Source organism: Chelonia mydas, chromosome 17 (genome assembly GCF_015237465.2).
Source record: "Chelonia mydas isolate rCheMyd1 chromosome 17, rCheMyd1.pri.v2, whole genome shotgun sequence".
Classification (NCBI taxonomy): domain Eukaryota; kingdom Metazoa; phylum Chordata; order Testudines; family Cheloniidae; genus Chelonia; species Chelonia mydas.
The window spans coordinates 23,352,062-23,378,210 of record NC_051257.2 but is presented as its reverse complement, the minus strand read 5'-3'; the positions used below and the strand labels follow the sequence as shown (position 1 = coordinate 23,378,210).

Genomic DNA, 26,149 nt, shown 5'->3' with positions numbered 1-26,149 from the left:
AGGTTTCCCTTTCCAGAAACAGGCATTGGCAGAGGCATGCAGCACAACGGCTCTTTTAAGAGCCACCATATCACCAAAAGAAAGAGCGCATTCACTGCTGAAACTTTTAAAATGCTTTACATCAAGCACGCACAAAGGCCTTCAGCATATTCAAACATCCCCTGGCTGTCTCCCCATTGTGTGCCCCTCAGAGCTCCCCCTGAGTGCTCTCAAGATGAGGTTATGAATGTAAAATTCTTTCTGGTTCCCTAGCCCAAGCTTCAGAAGACGCCTCAGTCCCAAGTGGCTCCTGAAATGAGCCAGAATCGACTGCTTAGGCCAAACTAGTCTACTGATGGGGAAACTGATGCACAAAGCACACTGGGTATGTCTCGTAAATCAGGACTTGCATCAAGGTTTCCTGGGTTCTAGATCAGTGCTTTAACCACAAGACCACTTTTCTTTCTGAAGCTTTTGCTGTATGTTCTCTAAATGAACCTTGGAAGTCTAGCAACTTCCACCAATTCTGGTTTAAATTATCCAGAACAGCACACAGTGCTTGTGGGTCCCAGTCTATTGCCTTAACTTCTGGACCGTCCTTTTTTGTCACACGTGCATTTGCCTCACTTGCTACATGCAGTCACTATACTGAAGGTCCATCATCTTCAAGAGATGTTAGTACCATTATACAAGGCACGGGTGAGACCTCACCTGGAATACTGTGTGCAGTTCTGGTCTCCCATGTTTAAGAAGGATGAATTCAAACTGGAACAGGTACAGAGAAGGGCTACTAGGATGATCCGAGGAATGGACAACCTGTTTTACGAAAGGAGACTCAAGGAGCTTGGCTTGTTTAGCTTAACCAAAAGAAGGCTGAGGGGAGATATGATTGCTCTCTATAAATATATCAGAGGGATAAATACCGGAGAGGGAGAGGAATTATTTAAGCTCAGTACCAATGTGGACACAAGAACAAATAGATATAAACTGGCCATCGGGAAGTTTGGACTTGAAATTAGATGAAGGTTTCTAACCATCAGAGGAGTGAAGTTCTGAAATAGCCTTCCAAGGGAAGCAGTGGGGGAAAAAGTAATTTCTCGCTTCAAGATTAAACTCGATAAATTTATGGAGGAGATGGTATGATGGGATAACATGATTTTGGCAATTAATTGATCTTTAACTATTCATGGTAAACAGGCCCAATGGCCTGTGATGTGATGTTAGATGGGGTCGGATCTGAGTTACTACAGAAAATTCTTTCCTGGGTATCTGGCTGGTGAATCTTGCCCATATGCTCAGGGTTCAGCTGATCGCCATATCTGGGGTCAGGAAGGAATTTTCCTCCAGGGCAGATTGGCAGAGGCCCTGGGGGTTTTTCACCTTCCTCTGCAGCATGGGGCACGGGTCACTTGCTGGAGGATTCTCTGCTCCTTGAAGTCTTTAAACCACGATTTGAGGACTTCAATAGCTCAGACATAGGTGAGAGGTTTTTCGCAGGAGTGGGTGGATGAGATTCTGTGGCCTGCGTTGTGCAGGAGGTCAGACTAGACGATCATAATAGTCCCTTCTGACCTTAAAGTTTATGATTCTATGATTCTAAGTACAGGCTAAGTCAATGCTATTGTTTGGCTCTGCGCTTTGTAAAGGCAGCACAGACAGTACACACACACATAGAGATTTAGTCTAACCTTTGCCTGAGACAGCATGGATCAGAATTGGCTGTGCTAAACGAGGAGGCTTGGTTCTGTTCCTCACTCTATCAGCAATGATTTTTTTTACAGGACTGAAGGGCTGAACTGTATTTGCTTCTTAAAATTTTTTTTTTTTTTTAGTTTAGTGGGGGTGAATAAATGTAACTCACCAGTTCAATGTGCCTACAGTGATAGGTCCACCTACGAGTAAAAGAACCTATTACCCCTACTTTAGCACCAACTAATGGTCGGTGCTGTGGTCCTGGAAGCTGGAATGCAAAGTCTGCTCTGAGAAATAAGCATTTAGCATTTACCCTGTCCCATCTACATTCCTGTGTGTGCTGAGAGGGGAGCTTTGTAGCAAAAATTTTTCTGGAGTCTGTGCATAGTGTACTCCTGGAGGGATTTTTGCCACTGCACAATGCAGAATTTTGCAGATATTAATGTTGGGTGCGCAGAATTTCCATTTCCCCCCATAAAAATAGGTTGCAGAGATAGTGGCAGCCACTAGGGGCCACTAGACCTGGAAGAGCCCGGCTCACAAATAGAAGACAAGGCCCGGAGGAGGGAGAGGGAACTGGAAGGTTCCCAGCAGCTGCAGTTCCCAGCATGTCCTGAAGTAAGGAGGCAGTGGCACATAGGAAACTCTGTGCAAGGCTGGGACCCAGCATCAGGCTGTTTCTCCCTCTGGAGGATCCCTGGGCTATAGGAGGGCAGGGTCTGTAAGTGTCTGGACTTGGGGAGGCCACAGCTGGGTTCTGGGAGGTAGGAGTAGGTGGTGTGAGTGTCTGGGCGGTGGGGGGGAGGGGGTGTGGCTGGGCTCTGGTGTGAGTGTTGGGTGGGGTGGGTGTCTGGGCTGTGGGGGAAAGGGTGTGAGTGTCTGTCCCCCTGGCTGGGCTCTGAGAGGGGAGGAGGCAAAGAAGCAAGAACTGGCTTGTCATAGGGGTTTCTTTAACTCTCTGCTCCTGGGGGAAATTTTGTGTGTGTCTATATTGTTACAGACATACTTGCTGACAGGTATTTTGAAATAAATTATCAAAATAATTGAAATTGGCGTGATTATATAGTGTTATTTTGACAAATAAAATTTGCAGAATTTCAAAATATTGTGTGCAGAATTTTTTGGTGCAGAATTCCCCCAGGAGTAATGTTTTTTCCAGTTAAAGTTTATCCAGCTTCAACTTCCAGTCACTGGATCTCATTATGCATCTTTTGGCTACACTAAACAATCCTCTACTATTAGACACCTTCTCCCAGTGTAAGTACTTACTGATCAGCGGTTCTCAACAGGGGCTCCATGGCCCAGTGGGAGGCTGTGAGCAGGTTTTAGGGGGTCTGCCAAGCAGCACTAGGGCCCAGGGCAGAAAGCTGAAGCCTGAGCAGCTTAGCTTCCAGGGGCCCCCCGTATTGTGGGGCCACAGGCAATTGCCCAGCTTGCTACCCCTGATGCCGGCCCTGGCTTTTATATGTAGAAAACCAGTTGTTGTGGCACAGGTGGGCCGTGGAGTTTTTATAGCATGTTGATGAAGCCTTAGAAAGAAAAAGGTGAAGAACCCCTGTTGTAGACCATTATCAAGCCACCTCTTAGCCTTCTCTTTGATAAGCTAAATGGACTTAGGTCCTAAAGTCTCTCACAGAAACACAAGCTTTCCAGTCCTCAAATAATTCTTCTGACTCTTTCTTGAATCCCATCCAATTTTTCAATATATTTTTGAAGTATGGACACTGGAACAAGACAAAATACTCCACTACCAGTCCCACTAGTGCCTGATAACCTCCCTACACATTCTTGATATCTATGCATCCAAGGATTGCATTAGTGCTCTTAGCCACAGCATTCAAACTCATATTCCTAAGCTAAAAGGGACCACTGTGATCTAATCTGACCTTCTGTATGACATAGATAAGGCTACGATTTTGTCACCGATATTTTTAGTAAAAGTCAGACAGGTCATGGCAAAAAAGAAAAATTCACAGAAGCTGTGACTGTCTGTGACTTTTACGAAAAATACCCGTGACAAAATGACTCTATAGTCCAATGTTGAGGCACCCACCTGGGAGGTGGGAGACCCAGCGCCAGCCCCCCATCTCCAATCACTCTTTCATTATTTATCCATAGTGGAACAGCTTCAACAGGAGAGACTGAGCCCCTCATATCAGACTATCCCATAGCCCAGTGGTTAGACTATTCTCCTGAGAGGTCTAGGAGACTCCTACTCAAGTCCCTCCTCTGCCTAAGAGGGAGAAAAGAATTGAATCAGGGTCATCCCAGGCACATGCTCTAATGACTGTGCTAAAAGGTCAGGTGGGCAGCCTGCTCTTCCTCCATTCAGATTATGAATAATACCTGGTCTGGCACATGGCCTCTGAGCACACCTAGTGGATTGATTGCCATGGGTGAGGTAGGTGCCCCTCCACTTATCTTCCCCCCAAGCCTGTGGATGCCCCTGGTGCTTAGGTAGGAGATAGGAGTTCAGATGCCTAGAGCGAGGCAGAAGCGTGATGCCCAGAGGCAGGAACAGGCACCTAGGGACCATTTACCCTGAACATTTAGGAACTGAGTCAGTTTGGGTGGCAGCCAAGCAATTTTGTGGATCACAGTGTACCTAAAACTGGGACTCAGATACCGAAGCTTTAGGCCCCTCTGCCTATGGCCGCCCAGACACAACTGCCTGTATGCCCAGAGCTAGCAGGAAGCACACTGGAAAGTCACAGAGAGATCAGTCTTTAAGAGCCACACCAAACAACACAGGTAAGGAAACTTGAGCTATACTTGTGACTTGCACAAGATGTTGGATATGTGACACCAAGTGTTTATTACCCATGATTGTGGCTAGTGTGAAGGGCCTGGCTTGACAGTGGAAGGTGAGAACCATTGCTTCTGACTGGTTTGTGCTGGGACTGCAAGCCTGAGGTTAGGGTGAGCAAACAGATGATTTTGGCTTGTACACCACACTTGCTTTCTAAGTTGTTGTTCCACCCACAATGTATTAGGGGAGGAGGATGCAAGGGACTTGTGTTTCCGGATGGTAAGCCATGCTGGGGGCTACATGCTGGTGGTTCTGGCTTGAGTGATATGACAATAAAACTAACAAACCCAGTCTATGTATAGTCCATTTAAGTCTTATGAACTATGAATTGTTACACTCGAACTTAGGAGTGTGTGTGTCTTAAAATCATTGCCCAAAGTCATGGAAAGAAGAATCTGATGAATGCTGAGAACTTTGTTTTGACAGTTGAACTTTTTGGGTATGTTTCAAGGCTGTCTTAAAGGCTGATTTATTTACAAGTTTGTGTTAAATGACTACTGGAAAATTCTGGAACGGACAGTTGTAATCATTTTCCATTGACTAAGAGAGCATAATATCCAGATCTTCCTGGAAGTTAGCTTCATCTCTGCTTGCTACTTTTCCACTTCTATTGGTCTAATGGGTCCAGCTGAACCTCAGGCATAACAACATTTCTCGATGGTCCTGGATTTGGTCTTTGCCCATCTATCTGACCATGTTTCCTGGTTCCTGCCATCAGGAGAGAGGAGGAAACTTCATTCAGTAACTGGCCCTCAAGTCTGATCGACCAGGGAATCTGCCTGTCTAACGAAAGAGCCCACCACCCCTTTGGCCTGAAACTGATAGTAATTATAAGTCATTCACCTGGAACAAGAGACAAGAGCACCTCTATTTGGTTTTGAGTGGTGAAGTTCTGTTTAGATATCTAAGGTACTTATACAATGAGGAGTCCGGTGGCACCTTAAAAACTAACAGATTTATTTGAGCATAAGCTTTCATGGGTAAAAAACCTACTTCGTCAGATGCATCAGATCTGAAGAAGTGGGTTTTTTACCCACCAATGCTTATGCCCAAATAAATCTGTTAGTCTTTAAGGTGCCACCGCCCTCCTCGTTGTTTTTGTGGATACAGACAAACACGGCTACCCCTCTGATAAGATACTTATATAGCTCCCATCACCATGGTATCTGAATACCTCACAATCTTTAATGTATTGAGCATCACAACACTCCTGAGGTAAGAAGTACTATTATCCCCATTTTTCACTTGGGGAACTGAGATCCAAAAAGGCCAAGTGACTTGCCCAAGATCACACAGGAAGTCGGTAGAAGAGCAGGGAACAGAACCCAAGTTTCCTAACTCCTAGGCTACTGCAGAGATGCCAGCCTTGCTCTGAGACTTTTAGGGATGTTTATGAAAGCAAGTGGAGAAGTTACTGGAACCTCTCTCCCTCCCCTCTCCAGGTCAAAAGGGGCCTGGGCTGCGCCCCCCATTGTGTCGAACCCCCACCACCAAGGGAGAAAGGGAGGATCTGCCCCAGGAAAACTGCCCTTTTATGCCCCCTAAGGTCCTTAATTACCTTGACAAGTCCTGGGCCTGGACCTCCTCCCTCTGCCGCAAAAGGGGCAGGTGTCTGGGATAGAGGTGAACCGTGCCAAGTACACGCCTGTGCTCACGGCTCCATGAAGGAGCCGCCAACTGATATTCCCAGCAGGCCTCAGGACCAAGATGGAGTATAGGCTGGCCCACCGGGGCTCCTCACCCTCCAGAGGTAGCAGGAGGTCCCACCATTTTGTATCGGGATGGGACGCGAGGGTGAGGACGTGAAAGGTATGGAGCATGAGCGTGTCTAGATGTTTCCTTGGCGCGGTCTGGAAACAGACCGGCTGCAGCTCGTGCAGCCGGCTCACGGTGAAGGGGCGGGGGGGTCGGTTGGGTCTACAGGGCAGGAGCCAGATGAAAAGGTCCAGCGGGCCTGGGGTGGAGGGTGGGCGGGGCACGCTCTCGTGCAGGACCTGGTCGAGGTAAACCCGAGCAGCAGGCAGCAAAGCGGCCCTCACCTCCTGAAGTATGCGCCAGGGAGTACGAGGTCTGGAGAGCCCCATGCGCTGAGCGAGCGTCAGGGGATCCAGCCAGTCTCCCCAGTCATAGTCCAGGAGGTCTCTGACTCTTGTGACTTCTGCCAGGACCAACCTCTGGCGCACTGAGGGGGACTCCGCCACCTGCACGCGGAGCTGGGGGTTGTGTAGCAGGGGCTCCGCGAGGAGATCTGCCCCCTCGGTGGCCGCCATGGACCTGGTCATTGAAAGCAGTTTCCAGGTCCGGAGAAGGTCCTAGTAGAAGACCGGCAGCCCAGAGAGGTCTCGCGGAAGACCTCTCGGATGGAGATAAGGGAGCTGCCAGTCGTATTGGAGCCCTCGGAAGCGGCGCAGGAAGGCTTTGAGCAAGGGGTTGGACTAGATGACCTCCTGAGGTCCCTTCCAACCCTGATATTCTATGATTCTATGAAGGCGTGCGTCAGTATGCTCCACGCCACGCTACCTGCACCATAAAGGAGCCTCTGCAGGCCTGGAGGCAGAAGACATGGACCTGAGCGTGCAGACACTTCAGGCCCTGCCCTCCCTCCTCCAGGGGTAGCTGGAGAACCCCTGCAGGGACCCAGTACAGTCCTGACCAAAAGAATTCCAGAATCGATGTCTGGAGGTTGGCCAGGAAACCCGGGGCCGGGACCAGGGTGTTGAGCAGGTACCAGAGCATGGACAGGACTAGCTGATTAAGCACCAGCACTCTCCCTTGAAGGGAGAGCCACCGGAGAAGTCCTGTCCATTTCCGGAGCTGCTCTATCACCCTGCCCTCAAAATCATGCCAGTTCTCCGGTGGAGAGGGATGCGGTGCAGAAAGGTAAACGCCGAGATGCAGCGTGGGTCCGCTGGTCTACCGGATGGCCTGAAGCACAGGTGGGAGGGAGCTTGCCTGCCAGCCTTCCCCAACCACCAGGCCAGAACTCTTGACCCAGTTGACCTGGGCAGAGACGGCTGCCGCATAGATGGCCTGGCAAGCCTCCACCCGTGCCAAGTTGCCCGGGTCCTGGACCACGAGGAGCATGTTGTCGGTGTATGCTGACAGGACCAGCCGCAGCTCCGGCTCCCACAGCACCAACCCTGTCAACCTCCTACAGAGGAAGGGTTTGATTGCCAGAGCATACAGCTGGCCCGAGAGGGGGCACCCCTGCCATACTCCTCGCCCAAAGCTGACTGGTTCGGTCAGGGTCCAGTTGAGTCTGACCAGACACTCTGCAGAGGCGTACAGCACCCGGAGAAAACCCACAAACCGGGGTCCGAAGCCAAATGCTCGCAGAGTGCTCAGGAGATACCGTGGTCCACCCTGTCAAACGCCTTCTCCTGATCCAAGGACAGGAGAGCGAAAGACCGACCATCCCGACACCCGAGTTCCAAGAGGTCCCGGACCAGATACAGTTTGTCAAGGATGCTGCAGCCCAGGACAGTGTAGGTTTGGTCTGGGTGGACCATGTCCGCCAGCACGGACCCTAGCCGCAGCGAGATGGCTTTCGCTACGACTTTGTAGTCCATGCTGAGGAGCGAGACGGGACGCCAATTTCATAAATCGTGGTGGTCCCCCTTCTTCGGCAATAAGGCGAGCACGGCTCGCCTGCACGAAAAAGGGAGGACCCCGCTTTGCAAAGACTCGGCCCAGGCGGTGACTAGGTCTGGGCCGAGGACGTCCCAGAACACGCAGTAGAACTCCACGGTCAGCCCGTCCATGCCCGGAGATTTATTGGTCGGCATGCGGTGAAGGGCTTCCGAGAACTCGGCCAGAGTGAGAAGCAGCTCTAGCTGGTCTTGGTCACCCATGCTGACCGTAGAGAGCTCCTCCCAGAGCACTCTGCAAGCGTTAGGGTAGGTCAGATCCGGGGAGAAAAGGCTTGCATAGAAGGCTCTTGCCCTCCCGCACATCTCTACCGGATCCATGACGGGGGTGCCATCCTCTGCTAGAAGGCAGGTGACATGCTTCTTGGCATCCTCCCTTTCTCCAGGGCGTAGAAGAAGCGGGAGCCACGATCCATCTCCCGAAGGAGATGGATGCAGGATCGAACAAAGGCGCCCCAGGCCTGATGATCTTCGAGAGCCCAGAGCTCCTCCCACTTCTCCTGGCACGCTCTGCAGAGGGGTGGATCCTCGGGGCTGGCGGCCAGACGCCTCTCCAGCTCTAAGACCTCCCGTTCCAACTCTCTACCGCCGCATCCCTCCATCGGCTGGCGCCCTGCCCCATTTGCCCTTTGCAGCTTTTGCCCCCCTTTTGCCCCAGCCCCCTTATTAACTTCAGTTTGTTTGCCTGCCCCGCCCATTTCCCTCTGCAACCTTTGTTTATTTGCCCCGCCCCAGCCTCTGAAGCTAGCCCCTTGGTTTCCCTGCCCTAACTCCAGCCCACTTAGCCCCTTGCTCCATGTGTCCATGCCCCCTCCCATGCGCTTGTGCCACTCCCCTTTTTAGTTTAAACCCTCCTCACTGCACCCCCAATGCTGTTGTATCCCCCCTCCCCTAGTGCAGCTAGAGGAGCTGGAATCCCACCCCGTGTGGGCGACTGACCCCCTAACCCCTGTTTTGTCCCCCCGTCCAGCCCACCCCTTTTGGTGCCCTCCTCCCCTGCCTGCAGCCTAGCGGGGAGGAGTGGTTGACCTGCCTCCCCTTTCCCCTCCTCCTTCTGTGTCTCCCCTTCCCTCCCTGCTCATGATGGCGGGGGATGAGATGGGTGGGGCCCCTCCAGCAGCCCCAGCTGCCCTTCCCTCGCCTGCCCCTCCGTCACCCCCCCAAGCCTCTACCTCCGCTGCCGCTGCCAAACCACCTGCCACCACACCTGCGATGACCTCCACTGCGGCCGTGTCCCTCGCCCCCTCAGATTCAGGGGGAGCCCCCCCAGCCAGCGGGAAGGGCCAGGGTAAGAAGAAGGGGAAGGGCCCCGCTAAAAAGACGAGGCCCTCCATGGCAGGGGCTGCCTTCACTGCCGCGGCCCCACCACTGGCCGTGGCCTCCCACCCCGCTGCTCCTTCCACCAGCTCTGCGGGTGTCCCTCCCCCGGCCCTCAAGGCGTACGCCCAGGTGGCGGCAGCCCCCCCCGCCTGCTGCTACGTCATCTCTCCCACCCACCGCCTCCGCTACCATCTACAGCGGCTGGGACCCCTTTCCCACGATGACCAGGAAGGACGGCGTCCATTGCCTCCTGGTGCCCACCTTGCCCCACGTGGAGACCTACATGCGGGCGTTGGCCGGGGTGGTGGGGCCCACGGCCATTGTGGCAGCCTCCAAAATGTATGGCAAGGTTGTCTTCTTCTTAGCATCAGAGGCCACCGCCCAGGAGGCGGTGGAGAAGGGCCTGGCAGTTGGGGGGGGGGGTGTTCGTCCCCCTGGAGCCACTAGAGGACCTGGGCGTCCGCCTTGTCCTGACTTCCGTCCCTCCCTTTCTTCCCAATGTCACCCTGTTACCCGCCCTCTCCACCCTGGGGAAACCCATCTCCATTATCAGCCCTCTCCCACTGGGCTGCAAGGACCCCGCCCTCCGTCACGTCCTCTCGTTCCACCGGCAAGTGCAGCTTCAACTGCCGCCAGCGGCGCGTGACGGAGAGGCGCTCGAGGGGTCCTTCCTGGTCCCCTACCGTGGGGCCCATTACCGGGTGCATTACTCCACGGGGGAGGCCCGGTGCTACCTCTGCTGGGTGATGGCGCATGTCTGGATGGACTGCCCCTTGGCCTGGCAAGGAGGGGCATCTGGGACCCCCGAGCCCCAGCAGGGTCCCGGCCCCCCTGGCTGCCCGGAGCCCAAAGCCACCCCTCCCAGTCAATCACTGCTCCCCCTCGGTTACACCTTCCCCACTGTGCTGACAAGCGGGAGAGCCCCGCCCCATGCAATCTGGCGGGGCCTGTGGAGGAGGGTGCGGCAGGGACACTGCCGGGCATGGGAGAAGGCCCACCCCAAGGGGAATCTTCCCTCCCTCGTGCTGCCCCACTGTCACCCCGCCGAGTCCCTGAGCCATCACCTCTGCCCCCTGACACGACCCCTGCTAGCCAGCCCCCAGATGATGCCATGGACGGCTGGGCCCTAGTACAGGAGAAGCGGGGCAAGCGGAAGGCTCAAGCTCCGCTCCTCCCATCTGATGCGGAGGCCCCCAGAAAGACCGGAAGGGGGGCACCGATGCCGAGCCTTCCGCTTTGCCCACAGGTGTATTCCATTCACCGGTGCCGGCTGGGGAAGACGTGGCAGCACTGAAAGGCAGTATCTCCCCTCCATGGGAGTCCCTCCCCTCCGAGGGAGCCCCTCCTGCCCTGGTACCATCTGAAGCCTCTGTGAGCCCCGAGGCGACCGTTGCATCAGGTGCCGGCAGGGAGAACCCTGGGGTGGCAGAAAGCCGTCTCCCATCCATATACAAGGAGATCGAGGCCCTAGGTCTGACCCCGGTCACCACTGGGGAGGGCAACCCTATGCCAGCGGGCCTCAATCTGGGCGACTTCACTCCAGCCCCCCTTTCCCCATGCTCCCTCCCCCTCACCGTTGCTTCCACTTCTGCCTCCGAGGAGCCCCTGGACTCTTCCACCAACCTGGCCACAGATGGCACCCCGCTGATGGCCACTGAGGCTGCTGGGACAATGGCCAGTGCCATGCGGCCGGGACCCGAGCCACCAGGGGCACCCCTCGTTGATTGCTCCACACTCACCTCATTCCCGGTTGGGGGCCCTACAGAAGGCAATCCATCTCCTGATGCTGTGGCTGCCAAACCCACCATGGAGCCTGCAACTGGCATTGCTGGGAGCCCTCTTCCCACCCCCCGAACCCTTGAGCCTGTCCGGGAAGTGCCACCGCCCAGTTGCTTGGCTTCTGGAGCCCAGACTCTCACCTCTGTCCCTGTCCCCGGCCCTGCTTCTGATAATGACCCTGTCCCTGCTCCTGACTCTGTCCCAATCCCCTCCACCTCCCGTGTGTTAGGGGGCTTATTCCTTCACCCGCTTACTTCCCTGGTCCTTCTCACATGAACAGAAAGCAACTATACCTGAAGTCCAAAGGTGCAAACAATTTGATGTTTATTGGCGTGAACTTCCAGCAAGCGTGATTCCAGTTTCCTTCCTTAGTGTCCCCCTTCCCAGCTCTGACACCACAGAGCCTTACCTGTGTCTCTGTTCCCATTTCCCCCCTTAGCAAAACATGATTCCAATTTCCCCACCCCCATTCCCTGTTCCCATTTCCCCCACCCGCCCCCACTTCCTGATTGACTACAGACTATACAGTAAAACTTGAGTTCTGCTTAGCTATACCTTAACCAATCATTTTTCTGAAATTTAACTAACCAATCCTAACACATTGTAACATGATTATGTAACCAATTATATCCCACCACCTTAATTAGTTTACACCCAGCAAAATTAATTATACAGCGGACAGAAAATCACAGAACCAGACAGAGACCATGTGAATAAACAATAGCAAAGTGGGAACTATAATGACAAAACAATATAGAAGTTAGGATTTCACATCCCAGCTATTGATAAGTGAGTTCTTGCCAGACAGGATGCTAACAACCTAAGTTTCCTTTTACATTTTCTAGGCTCTTCCCTTTCTCTGGAGGCGATAGGAATACAATCCTGTCCTGATTATGCCTAACAGCCAAGTAGCACCTTATTTCAATGTGACTAGGTTGGAATGTAAGGATGTGACCATTCACTTCCCAGCTTATGGCTGCTTCTGCTGCTTAGCCAAAGATCTGAGCCTAAGCACAGGGGCTCAGACTGTCACAGTAAGAGAAGGACCTTACACCGGCAGACAGTGATTTTGATTCTTTCTTTTATACCTCTAAAACTAGATAAGTGATAAGAATACACCTAAATTCTTAGAGTATAGGCCTTTACAGACAGGCCTGAATATCTATATCCTAACATCCTAACGTGATGTTATTTGCCGCCCTGGGGCTGTCTCCTTCCGCTTTCCAGCAGATAACCCCGAGGGAGCGGCCTTTGTGTTTCCCTGTCCTGACCCACTAGGGGCTGCTATCTTCCCTCCGCCACCCGCTATTGACCCAGGGTTTGAGGTGGGCCACGTGGCACCAGCCCATCGGGCGCCACATTGGGGGTCCATACTGTGCCTGCCCGTCTTGGTGGGCCATGGGGCTGTGTCAGGGGCCCCGCCAGAGGATGGTCAGCAGTCAGTAATCCCACCCCCACAATGTGCTGTGAGAGGAGCTGCGGGAGTTTCTTGAAGACATCAACGGCTCCTGCAACAAGGTACAGCTTGCTCTCCAGCAATGGGGGGACTTTCATCAGATCCTCCAGGCTGCAAGGGCCCTTATGGGGGAGGGTAAAAGGACTGGGAAGCAGGCCACCGCAGCCTACCAGCGGGTCCACGGCTTCCATGACTCATTGCTCACCTAAGGGGTAGGTCACAGTTTGCTGCGTGGCCCAATGGGGGCCATGAGCATCCGTGCCGGCGAGGATCCCCCCCAGCCCTCCTCATGGCACCACTCATCATCGCAAAGTTGAACACCCGAGGCTGTAGGATGGGTCTCCACAGGTCCCAGGTGCTCTCCTTCCTTCGGGAGGGGGGGTACTCTGTGGTTTTCCTGCAGGAGACCCATATGGATCCGGCCGCCAAAGACAGCTGGCGGCTGGAAGGGGGGGACAGGGTCTACTTTAGCCATCTCACAGTTCATACGGCTGGAGTAGAGACCCTGTTCTCCCCCGACCTACAGCCCGAGGCTGTGCTGGGCCGCCTGCTGCACCTCTGGGTCCGTATGGAGGGGCTCGTGGTCAGTCTCATTAACATCTATGCCCTGACATCAGGCCCGGATCAGCTACGATTCTATCAGCAGGCGTCCGCCTTCTTTGGCGCCTTGGATCCTCACGAGTGCCTGGTCCTGGGTGGGGACTTTAACACCACCCTCAAGGAGCGGGACCGCTCAGGGACCGAGCAGTGCCCAGCCGCTGCGGACGTCCTCCGGGAGATAGTCTAACACCACTCCCTGGTGGATGTCTGGCGCGACCACCACCCAGACGACATTTCGCGTTCACCTTTGTCCGGGTGGAGGCCCATCAGTTGCGCCACTCCCAATTGGACCGCATTTATTTATCACGTTTCCACATTTCACAGGCCCACTCCTCCAGCATCCGGCCGGCCCCATTCTCTGATCATCATCTAACCACCGTGACGGCCTCCCCCTGCGCAGAGAGGCCGGGACCGGCCTATTGGCATTTCAACAACAGCTTGTTGGAGGATGTGGGCTTCATGGCATCCTTCTGGGAGTTCTGGCTGGCCAGGAGAGGGCAGCGGCGTGCCTTTCCCTCGGCGCGGCGGTGGTGGGACCTGGGGAAGGTGCGCGCCCAGCTCTTCTGCCATGACTACACTCGGGAAAGGGGAAAAGCTGTGAGGTGGGCAGTCTGGTGGGGAGGCACGTTCGCCCACGTGCGCTTGAACAAAGTCAATTTGGCTGGCTGCTGCTTCTGGCCAAAGTGTGGAATGAGGGCGTGGCAAGCCAAGCAAACGGCTGAGTCCAGAGGCAGGAGCTGAGGAAGATGGTATACAGCCAGTGGGTGTGGTGGTGGAGGGGACAGCGGTGGTGGTAGTGGTGGGTGGGACGGACGACACAGATGGATTGGGGGGCAGCTCCACACCACACCCCCCGTGTCCCTGCAAACACAGTCAAGACCCCCACCGCAAGAGCATAGTTCAAAAGATACTCAGTTCCAAAGGCCCCCTCCATGGTGGTCTGCAAAGTCTCTAGGTGCTCCCCCACTGGTAGATGGTCCTCTTCTCCTCCTCGGGGCTTCAGCAGCTCCAGGCAGCAAGCTCCACAGCAGCAGCTCCAGGAACTCCAGGTGATGGTCCAGGCAGGCAGAAAGGACTCCTCTCAGGTGGTGGTGGTGGTGGTGGTGTCCACAACAGCAACGGCTAGGGCTGGGGTCCCTCACTCCCCTCTTCTGGGGAGCGGGCCAGCAGGCTCCCCCCCCCAGGGGCTGCAGTTGGAGCAGTGGCTGCACCCGAGGGTGGGGGTCCAGCAGCCAGCCAGCAACCAGGTAGCAGAGAAGGCGGGGGAGGTGTCTGGCCCAGCCAGAGGAGCAGCAACAGCAGTAGCCCTATTGGGATCCGGGAAGTGGGCACACGAAGCCTGTCCACTGCTAAAGGATCCCCCCCCAAACCTAAGAGGGGGATCCACAGGACCTGGACACCAAATAAATCCGGGGGACAACTAATGAAATAACTGGGACAGGAGTGTAGTCAAAGGGTCAAACGAAGGGAACCGGACGCGGACACCGAGCAGAGAACCCCGGACAGCGCCCACTGCTCCTCAAAGGCGTCAAGGGAGTCAGTGGACACCGCCCAGAGGAACTCTGCCCGGATACGTGAATGGACCGAGGATCGGAAATAGGCCCCACAGTCACAGGAGACTCCATCGGCCAACCTCCTCACTCTGGTTTTATAGATGGCCATTTTAGCTAGGGCCAGGAGGAGGCTGACCAGGAGATCCTGTGACTTTGTGGGGCCATGGATAGGGAGTGTATAAATAAGAAGGTGAGGGGAGAAGTACAACCAAAAACATAATAAAATATTGGTGAGGAGCCGGAATAGGGGCTGCAGCCTGGCACACTCCAGATATACATGTGCCAGGGTTTCCTTCACACCGCAAAAGGGGCAGGTGTCTGGGATAGAGGTGAACCGTGCCAACAACACACCTGTGCTCACAGCTCTGGTGGGCCTCGGGACCAAGATGGAATATAGGCTAGCCCACCGGGGCTCCTCACCCCCTAAAGGTGGCAGGAGGTCCTGCCATTTTGTATCGGGGCAGGACACGAGGGTGAGGGCATGTAGGGTGTGGAGCACGAGCGTGTATAGATGTTTCCTTGGCCTGGTCTGGAACCGGAGGGGGGGCGGGGGGGTCGGTCAGGTCCACGGAGCAGGGGCCCAATTAAAAGGTCCGGCGGGCCTGGGGTAGAGGGTGGCCATGCTCGCCTTAATGCCGAAGAAGGAGGCCCTCCGCGATTTATGAAATTGGCGTCCCGTCTCGCTCCTCAGCACGGACTACAAAGTCGTGGCAAAAGCAATCCACTAGGTGGATTAGCAGAGACTGCGAGGATTGTTCTTCCTTTTCCCCATGCTGGCCAGTGATGAGGCTAACTGAGTGAACAGCAGATTTGAGCCATGGAAGTGGCCAAACGGAGGGCTGCTGTGAACCTCTGAGGCAAGCAAATCCACCAATAAGTGCAGGGCCCACCAAGGCAGAGGAGGAACTTTGTCACACAGGCTCACGTACACTAGTTCAAACTGGAATATCCAGAGACCAAAGGATTAAGAAAGGACTTTGGGATAAACAGCCTGATTTTAAACTGATTCAGTGCCTTCTTTCTGATCCAGCAAATGGACAGGACCTTTTATCCAATGACGGCCATAACCATTCCTGGGAAGAGTGGGAAGGACTTTGGCCTACTGAAGCCTCACAAGACTGATGGGTAACCTCTGGTAAGTTTTTATCATGCATATAGGAACTTGTATTTTTTTGTTGTTTAAAGTTCTCTGTAATGCTTTCACTTTAAGAATACGGACCAGAGGGGGAATACAGATGCAGTTGACCTGACTTGTGACACTGAACACACCCCAGAATGACATTACCCTTTTTCCCCCCCCAACAGTGCCACATTGTTGGCTTGTATTCAATTTGTGATCCACTATAACCCCCAGATCCTTTCTACCAGTATTACTGCCCAGCCAATTATTTCCTATTTTGTAGCAATGCATTTGATTTTTCCTTTCTAAGTGTAGTATAGTGCACTTGTCTTTCCTGAAATTCATCTTGTTGATTTAAGACCCATTCTCCACTTTATCAAAATCCTTTTGAATTCTAATCATAGATTCCTATGTTTCCAGGCCTGAAGGGACCACTGTGATTATTAGAATCATAGAATATCAAGGTTGGAAGGGACCTCAGGAGGTCATCTAGTCCAACCCCTCCTCAAAGCAGGACCAATCCCCAACTAAATTATCCCAGCCAGGGCTTTGTCAAGCCTGACTTTAAAAACTTCTAAGGAAGGAGATTCCACCACCTCCCTAGGTAATGCATTCCAGTGTTTCACCACCCTCCTAGTGAAAAAGTTTTTCCTAATATCCAAACTAAACCTCCCCCACTGCAACTTGAGACCATTATGCCTTGTTCTGTCATCTGCTATCACTGAGAACAGACTAGACCCATCATCTTTGGAACCCCCTTTCAGGTAGTTGAAAGCAGCTATCAAATCCCCCCTCATTCTTCTCTTCCGCAGACTAAACAATCCCAGTTCCCTCAGCCTCTCCTCATAAGTCATGTGTTCCAGTCCCCTAATCATTTTTGTTGCCCTCCACAGGACACAGTACTCCAGATGAGGCCTCACCAATGTCAAATAGAGGGGAACGATCACGTCCCTCGATCTGCTGTCAATGCCCCTACTTATACATCCCAAAATGCCATTGGCCTTCTTGGCAACAAGGGCACACTGTTGACTCATATCCAGCTTCTCGTCCACTGTAACCCCTAGGTTCTTTTCTGCAGAACTGCTGCCGAGCCATTCGGTCCCTAGTCTGTAGCGGTTCATGAGATTCTTCCGTCCTAAGTGCAGGACTCTGCACTTGTCCTTGTTGAACCTCATCAGATTTCTTTTGGCCCAATCCTCCAATTTGTCTAGGGCCCTCTGTATCCTATCCCTATCCTCCAGCGTATCCACCTCTCCTCCCAGTTTAGTGCCATCTGCAAACTTGCTGAAGGTACAATCCACACCATCCTCCAGATCATTTATGAAGATATTGAACAAAACCGGCCCGAGGACCGACCCTTGGGGCACTCCACTTGATACCAGCTGCCAACTAGACATGGAGCCATTGATCACTACCCATTGAGCCCGACAAACTAGCCAACTTTCTATCCACCTTATAATCCATTCATCCAGCCCATACTTCTTTAACTTGCTGGCAAGAATACTGTGGGAGACCGTGTCAAAAGCTTTGCTAAAGTCAAGGAACAACACGTCCACCTCTTTCCCCTCATCTACAGAGCCAGTTATACATACATACATACATACAATATCAGAGTTGGAAGGGACCTCAGGAGGTCATCTAGTCCAACCCCCTGCTCAAAGCAGGACTAATCCCCAACTAAATCATCCCAGCCAGGCCTTTGTCAAGCCTGACCTTAAAAACCTCTAAGGAAGGAGATTCCACCACCTCCCTAGGTAACCCATTCCAGTGCTTCATCACCTTCCTAAACCTACCCCACTGCAACTTGAGATCTTGCCATAGAAGGCAATTAGATTAGTCAGGCATGATTTGCCCTCGGTGAATCCATGCTGACTGTTCCTGATCACTTTCCTCTCCTCTAAGTGCTTCAGAATTGATTCCTTGAGGACCTGCTCCATGATTTTTCCAGGGACTGAGGTGAGGCTGACTGGCCTGTAGTTCCCAGGATCCTCCTTCTTCCCTTTTTTAAAGATGGGCACTACATTAGCCTTTTTCCAGTCGTCTGGGACTTCCCCCGATCGCCATGAATCTTCAAAGATAATAGCCAATGGCTCTGCAATCACATCCGCCAACTCCTTTAGCACTCTCGGATGCAGCGCATACGGCCCCATAGACTTGTGCTCGTCCAGCTTTTCTAAATAGTCCTTAACCTGTTCTTTCACCACTGAGGGCTGCTCACCTTCTCCCCATGCTGTGCTGCCCAGTCAAGCAATCTGGGAGCTGACCCTGTCTGTGAAGACAAAGGCAAAAAAAGCTTTGAGTACATTAGCTTTTTCCACATCCTCTGTCACTAGGTTGCCTCCCTCATTCAGTAAGGGGCCCACGCTTTCCTTGACTTTCTTCTTGTTGCTAACAAACCTGAAGAAACCCTTCTTGTTACTCTTAACATCTCTTGCTAGCTGCAATTCCAGGTGTGATTTGGCCTTCCTGATTTCACTCCTGCATGCCGGAGCAATATTTTTATACTCTTCCTTGGTCATTTGTCCAATCTTTCACTTCTTGTAAGCTTCTTTTTTGTGTTTAAGATCAGCAAGGATTTCACTGTGAAGCCAAGGTGGTTGCCTGCCATATTTACTATTCTTTCTACACATCGGGATGGTTTTTCCCTGTAACCTCAATAAGGATTCTTTAAAATACAGCCAGCTCTCCTGGATTCCTTTCCCCCTCATGTTATTCTCCCAGGGGATCCTGCCCATCAGTTCCCTGAGGGAGTCAAAGTCTGCTTTTCTGAAGTCCAGGGTCTGTATTCTGCTGCTCTCCTTTCTTCCTGGTGTCAGGATCGTGAACTTGACCAGCTCATGGTCACTGCCTCCCAGGTTCCCATCCACTTTTGCTTCCCCTACTAATTCTTCCCAGTTTATGAGCAGCAGGTCAAGAAGAGCTCTGCCCCTAGTTGGTTCCTCCAGCACTTGCACCAGGAAATTGTCCCCTACATTTTCCAAAAACTTCCTGGATTGTCTGTGCACCGCTGTATTGCTCTCCCAGCAGATATCAGGGTGATTGAAGTCTCCCATGAGAACCAGGGCGTGCGATCTAGTAACTTCTGTGAGTTGCCGGAAGAAAGCCTCGTCCACCTCATCCCCCTGGTCCGTGGTGGTCTACAGTAGACTCCCACCATGACATCACCCTTGTTGCTCACACTTCTAAACTTAATCCAGAGACTCTCAGGTTTTTCTGCAGTTTCATACCGGAGCTCTGAGCAGTCATATTGCTCCCTTACATACAGTGCAACTCCCCCACCTTTTCTGCCCTGCCTGTCCTTCCTGTACAGTTTATATCCATCCATGACAGTACTCCAGTCATGTGAGTTATCCCACCAAGTCTCTGTTATTCCAATCACATCATAATTCCTTGACTGTGCCAGGACTTCCAGTTCTCCCTGCTTGTTTCCCAGGCTTCTTGCATTTGTGTAGAGGCACTTGAGAACTCGCTGATCGTCCCTCTTTCTCAGTATGAGGCAGGAGCCCTCCCCTCTCACGCGCTCCTGCTCGTGTTTCCGCCCGGTATCCCACTTCCCCACTTACCTCAGGGCTTTGGTCTCCTTCCCCCGGTGAACCTAGTTTAACACCCTCCTCACTAGGTTAGCCAGCCTACTTGTGAAGATGCTCTTCCCTCTCTTCATTAGGTGGAGCCCGTCTCTGCCTAGCACTCCTCCTTCTTGGAACACCATCCTATGGTCAAAGAAGCCAAAGCCTTCTCTCCGACACCACCTGCGTAGCCATTCATTGACTTCCATGATTCGACGGACTCTACCCAGGCCTTTTCCTTCCACGGGGAGGATGGACGAGAAGACCACTTGCGCCTCAAACTCCTTTATCCTTCTTCCCAGAGCCACTTAGATAGTCTGCAGTGATCCGCTCGCTCAAGGTCATTCTTGGCAGTATCATTGGTGCCCACGTGGAGAAGCAGGAAAGGGTAGTGATCCGAGGGCTTGATGAGTCTCGGCAGTCTCTCCATCACATCGTGAATCCTAGCTCCTGGCAAGCAGCAGACTTCTAATTAGATGTCATTAGTCTGACATCTTTTATAACACAGGACATAGAACTTCCCCAAAAGAATTCCTAGAGCATTTTTTTTAGAAAAATATCCAATCTTGATTTTAAAATGGTCAGTGATGGAGATTCCACCAGCTATTCTAATGGTTAATTAGTTTCACTATTAAAAAAATATGCCTTATTTTGAGTTTGAATTTGTCTAGCTTCAATTTCCAGTCATTGGATCATGTTATATTTTTCTCTGCAAGAAAAAAAAGTGGGTACCACCCCTCATTGAGGAGCCCATTATTAATTATTTGTTCAAGTATTTATAAACTGTAATCAAGTCACCCCTTGGCCTTCTCTTTAAATTAAATAGAGTCAAGGAGCTCAGTCTATCACTATAAGGCATGTTTTCTAATCATTTAATCATTCTTGTGGCTCCTCTCTAAACCCTCTCAAATTTATCAACATCCTTCTTGAATTGTGAACAGCAAAACTGGACACAGTGTACCAGCAGTGGTTGGTTGCTTCAGTGCAAAATACAGAGGTAATATAACTTCTCTACTCCTACTAAAGAGTCCCCTGCTTATGCATCCAAGGATCACTTTTCGGCCACAGCGTTGCACTTGGAGCTCATGTTCAGCTGATCCACCAACCCCTTTTGCCCCCTCTAAATCTTTTTCAGATTCACTGCTTCCCAAGATAGAGTTCCTCATCCGGTCAGTATAGCCTGTAATCTTTATTCCTAGATGTGTATGTGGTGGGTTTCTCATGGGGTGTCACCTGGAACTGGGGTACCACTGAACCCTTTGAATCACGAGCCTGGGCTCCCTCTCACACTGGGCTGCTGTGACAAGCTGCAGACCTGCTCCTGGTCCTACACTTCCACCAGCAGTCACACAGGCAGGGACACACCCAGTTGCAGTTATATGCAGGCTCTCTGACCAGCCACTGCATGAACCAACAATAGAGAGGCTACAGCTAAGATAACCCACAGCTCCCCAGGCACCCCCCTCACTAGAGTATAAACCCAAAATTATCCCATCTTGTGCTGCACAGGGAACTGTACAGCGCAAACTCAGAGTTCGCCACTCCCTCAATGTGGAGAGGAAATGCAACAGCTCCTGCCCCTTGAGCTACAATTCCCAAGCACTTCACTCCAAACTTACTGGTTGAGATTGAAATATAAAATAAAACTTTATAAACTACAAAAAGATATATTTTAAGTGATTATAAGTAATAGCAAACAGTTATACAACTCTCAAGTGTTACCAAACATTGTAGTGTCACTCATGGGTGTTCCTGCAAAGTCCTGTGTTTCTTTTTCCAGGTTGCCTGAAAACATTCTTTTCTGTAGCATTATTAACACAAATTAGATATCAATATCTTTTAGAGTGTAGGTGTCTTGACATTTAGCCACCAATGCCATGAGGTGATGTGCCTCACTTTTTACCTCGGCAGACTAGGTTTGTTATGGTTTCCCTGCTGTGCCAAGCTCTAAGTCTGTTTACAGGTATTAGCTGAGAAGCAGTATCCTTATAGGACTTCCTTGACACCACTCCTACCATGTCCAAAAGCTTTTTCCAGAAATCATGCATTGTTTGGGTTCCCTCCCAACTCTGAACTCTAGGGTACAAATATGGAGTCCTGCATGAAAGCCCCCTAAGCTTATTACTACCAGCTTAGGTTAAAAACTTCCCCAAGGCACAAATCTTTTGTCCTTGGATGTTACGCTGCCACCACCCAGTGATTTAGACAAAGAATCAGGGAAAGGACCACTTGGAATTCCTACTCCCCCAAAAATATCCCGCTACAGCCTTACACCCCCTTCCTGGGAAGGCTTGAGAATAATATACCAACCAAATAGGTAAACCAGATTCTTAAAAAACAGACCTTTATTATGAAGAAAAAAAAGTAAAAGAAGCACCTCTGTAAAATCAGGTTGGAAGGTAACTTTACAGAGTAATCAAATTCAAAACACACAGGATTCCCCTCTACGCAAAACTTTAAAGTACAAAAAACAGGGATAAACCTCCCTCTTAGCACAGGGAAAATTCACAAGTTGAAAACAAAAGGTAATCTAATGTGCCCTGCCCCATTTACTTACTCTTTTTGCAATACTGAGACTCACTTTAGGATGGTTTATAAGAGAAGGAGTTTTCTGACCTGGTGCTTCTCTGCTTCCGAAGAGAACACACCAAACACAAAGAGCACAAACAAAGCCTTCCCCTGCCCAGATTTGAAAGTATCTTCTTTCCCCATTGGTCCTTTTGGTCAGGTGCCAACCAGGTTATTTGAGCTTCTTAACCCCTTACAGGTAAGGAGGAATTCTAGGCTACCCTTAGCTGTATGGTTATGACATGTATGTTACACCTTTTTATAGGATTTACCATCAGTACCCAATTCTTTGTCATAAGGTTTCCATGAGCAACAAACTCTGTATCATGAGATATAACACCACCAAATTTTTTTGGTCACAGGTAGGTGTTTCCAAGTATCTTTATCATACCACGCCTTTGGTTTAGACAGTCTGGTTTGTTTAATACATCAGAGCCTTAGGCGCATGGGACCCCAGTAATGAGCGAGTGCTGAGAGAATGAGGAATTGGTCAATGCTACGCTCGGCTGATGTGGCAACTCATGGTGTTGGACGCCATTAGGTGGTCAAGGGACATCTACATAGAACACATCACTGGACATTGGCAATATCAGGAGGAATGAGCTGGAGTGCTGAAGAGAAGCACAGTCAGGAAAGTAACAAATACTTTCCTAGTGGACTGTATTTTCTAAATGGAAAACCAACCTAATTCTCAATTACTGAGGGACAATCTCCACTTATTGATATATTTTGCTTTCCACAACCAAATCTCTGTACAACTTTTCATGAGTGATGTACCCGAGTATTTGGATTCTAATATCTAAACTGTACTGTTAAATCTATTCACCTAAATTTGGGTTACTACTGATTACGTACTCTATATATCATGTGACTTTAAAAACAAACTTTGTATTTGTGGATAATCTAAGACAAAGGAGGCCAACCTGAGCCTGAGAAGGAGCCAGAATTTACCAATGTACATTGCCAAAGAGCCACAGTAACATGTCAGCAGCCCCACATCAGCTTCAGCTCCCCATCCCCCAGCACCTCCCACCCATCAGTGCCTCCTCCTCCCTCCCTGCACCTCCCCATCAGCTGTTTCCTAAACCTCCAGGAAGAAGGCCAGTACCCCTTAGTTAAAAGGTGGAGATGAACTAGGCACGTTCCAGGTTCTCCAATAGCTCATCTGTGGGTGGCTTTGGATAGTTTTTCTGGGCTAGTTATGGATTTCCCCATCTGGTTTGGGAACCAAAACCACTAGAGAGGCCTATGCACTCTGAGGGATGGATTACACCCATCTTTGTAACATGTCCTTGATTTCCCTTTTTATTATAGATTTGGCTTGAGGAGCCATCTGGTAGGATTGAGCTCTAACTGGGCGAGCATCACCTGTGTCAATGGAGTGGTATGCCCGTTCTGTCCGTCCTGGGGTGGCTAAAAACATTGGCGCCAAGCTGGTGCACAGCTCCTGGATTTGCTGTCGTTGCTTACACCCAAGGGTCATGGAAAGGCTCACCTCTTCCACGTCACCGTTGATTTTCCGTCATAGTAGACTCCTTCAGGCCACTCAGCGTCATCTGTCTCCCGGGCTGTGAACTGGAGAACCTTGATTTCTCAGGAATCAAAGGGCTTTAGAGAATTAACATGGTATACCTTAGGTTTTAGGTTAGGGTCTGGGAATGCAATGAGGTAATTAACAGCTCCCAAGTGCTCTTGGACCATAAATGGCCCCTCCCATGACGCTTCCATCTTATTGGCCTGGAGTGCTTTCAGGACCATGACTTGGTCACCTACTCCGAAGGAACGCTCTCTGGCATGTTTACCATACCAGGCCTTTTGCTCTTGTTGAGCATCCTGTAGGTTTTCTCGAGAAAGGGCTAGAGAGTCTTTGAGGGTGTTTCGCAGGTTGGTCATAAAGTCCAAAATGTTAGTTCCTGGAGAAGATATAACCCCCCCCTCCACCCCATTGCTGCTTTACAAACTGTAATGGCCCCTTAACTTTGTGGCCATAAACGAGTTCAAAGGGTGAAAACCCAAAACTGGGATGTGATACAGCCCCGTAGGAAAGGGGCATCTGCTGCAGGTCTCAATCATTGGAGTGCTCATTCACAAATGTACGTATCATGGCCCCCAAAGTTCCATTAAACTTCTCCACCAGGCCATTTGTTTGATGGTGGTATGGGGTGGGAACCAAGTGGTTCACCCCATGAGCATCCCACACGCTTTTCATGGTCCCTGCCAAGAAATTAGTTCCCGAATCCATAAGGATGTCAGAGGGCCAACCTACCCTGGCAAAAATGTCTGCCAATACCTGGCTCACGCTTTTAGCCCTGGTGTTGCTTAGAGCTACTGCTTCCAACCATTGGGTGGCAAAATCCATGACAGTCAATATGCATAGCTTTCCTCTGGGTGTCTTCTTAGGGAAAGGACCCAGAATATCCACAGCTACATGCTGAAATGGAACCTCAATGATGGGGAGTGGCTGGAGAGGAGCTGTCAAGGTTCCTCCCCCACTCTGAACTCTAGGGTACAGATGTGGGGACCTGCATGAAAACCTCCTAAGCTTACTTTCACCAGCTTAGGTTAAAACTTCCCAAAGGTACAAATTAATTTTATCCTTTGTCCCTGGATCTCCACTGCCACCACCAAACTCTAACTGGGTTTACTGGGAAACATAGTTTGGACACGTCCTTCCCCCCAAAATCCTCCCAACCCTTGCATGCCACTTCCTGAGGAAGGTTTGATAAAAATCCTCACCAATTTGCATAGGTGACCACAGACCCAAACCCTTGGATCTGAGAACAATGAAAAAGCATTCAGTTTTCTTACAAGAAGACTTTTAATAGAAGTAAAGAAATCCCCTCTGTAAAATCAGGATGGTAGATACCTTACAGGGTAATTAGATTCAAAACATAGAGAATCCCTCTAGGCAAAACCTTAAGTTACAAAAAAGACACACAGACAGGAATAGTCATTCTATTCAGCACAGTTCCTTTCTCAGCCATTTAAAGAAATCATAATCTAACACATACCTAGCTAGATTACTTACTAAAAGTTCTAAGACTCCATTCCTGTTCTATCCCTGGCAAAAGCAGCATACAGACAGACACAGACCCTTTGTTTCTCTCCCTCCTCCCAGCTTTTGAAAGTATCTTGTCTCCTCATTGGTCATTTTGGTCAGGTGCCAGCGAGGTTACCTTTAGCTTCTTAACCCTTTACAGGTGAGAGGATTTTTCCTCTGGCCAGGAGGGATTTTAAAGGCGTTTACCCTTCCCTTTATATCTATGACAGGAGCCTTGACCTGGTCTTGGGGCTTTCCCACCCTCTGGCACACCTCAGAAGACTGGACATAGGTAGAAACATCCTTACCCATCCCCTCCTAGTGGAATGACTTCCCCAAACAGTCCTTGGTCCTGTTCACCCCAGCATGGCCACTAGGGTGATCATGGGCTAAGCTCAAGAGCTTTTACCTATACTTAGTTGGAACTACCAACTGTCTCTGAGGATGCCAGTCCTCCTTGTGCCCACCAGAAAGGGTGTCCTTCTATAAGTGTCCTCCTCCTATAACAACCTGGACCTATTAGAAAAGCTGAGAGGCAGTGGGTCGCTCCGGGCCGCTGTCCAAGCTCCCTTGATTCTCTCATCTGCTTCCTGCTCTGACTGGAACTGCTCCCTTGATGCTGGAGACAGTTTCTCGCTGGGTTGTGGACTTGGGCTTGGTCCTGCTGGAAGCGATGTAGGTGATGGGGTTCTTTCCATTGACTGTGAACCACTCTCCGCTGGTGCACTAGGTGGTATTTCAGGCTCTGGTTGAGCTTCTTGTGCCGGTTGAGCTGCTGCTGCAGGTGCAGGCTCTGTGGCTCCCTTTGGTGCTGGCTCCCCTGACTCTGGTGAGGTTGCAAACACAGGCTTTGGTGCTGACTGCTCCACCAGTTCTGATCCTTGGGCTGGTTCTGGCTGGGTTTCAGGAACTGGATCTACAACCGCTGTCGAAACCAGACCCCAGACCAGAGTCTACACCACCTCTAGATGGGTCCCCAGAACTGTGGTATCAGGGGACACAGACTGGGTCCTTGTAGGA

The 26,149-nt window shown here is 51.0% G+C and overlaps 1 long non-coding RNA gene across 1 annotated transcript; it reads left to right on the top strand.

Moving 5' to 3' along the window:
- Positions 1 to 15,758: 15,758 nt before the first annotated feature.
- Positions 15,759 to 24,019, top strand: LOC122463202. The gene is made up of 3 exons (XR_006286350.1): positions 15,759 to 15,970; positions 22,389 to 22,451; positions 23,404 to 24,019. It is a non-coding gene; the product is annotated as an uncharacterized LOC122463202 (long non-coding RNA).
- The last annotated feature ends 2,130 nt before the right edge of the window (positions 24,020 to 26,149 follow it).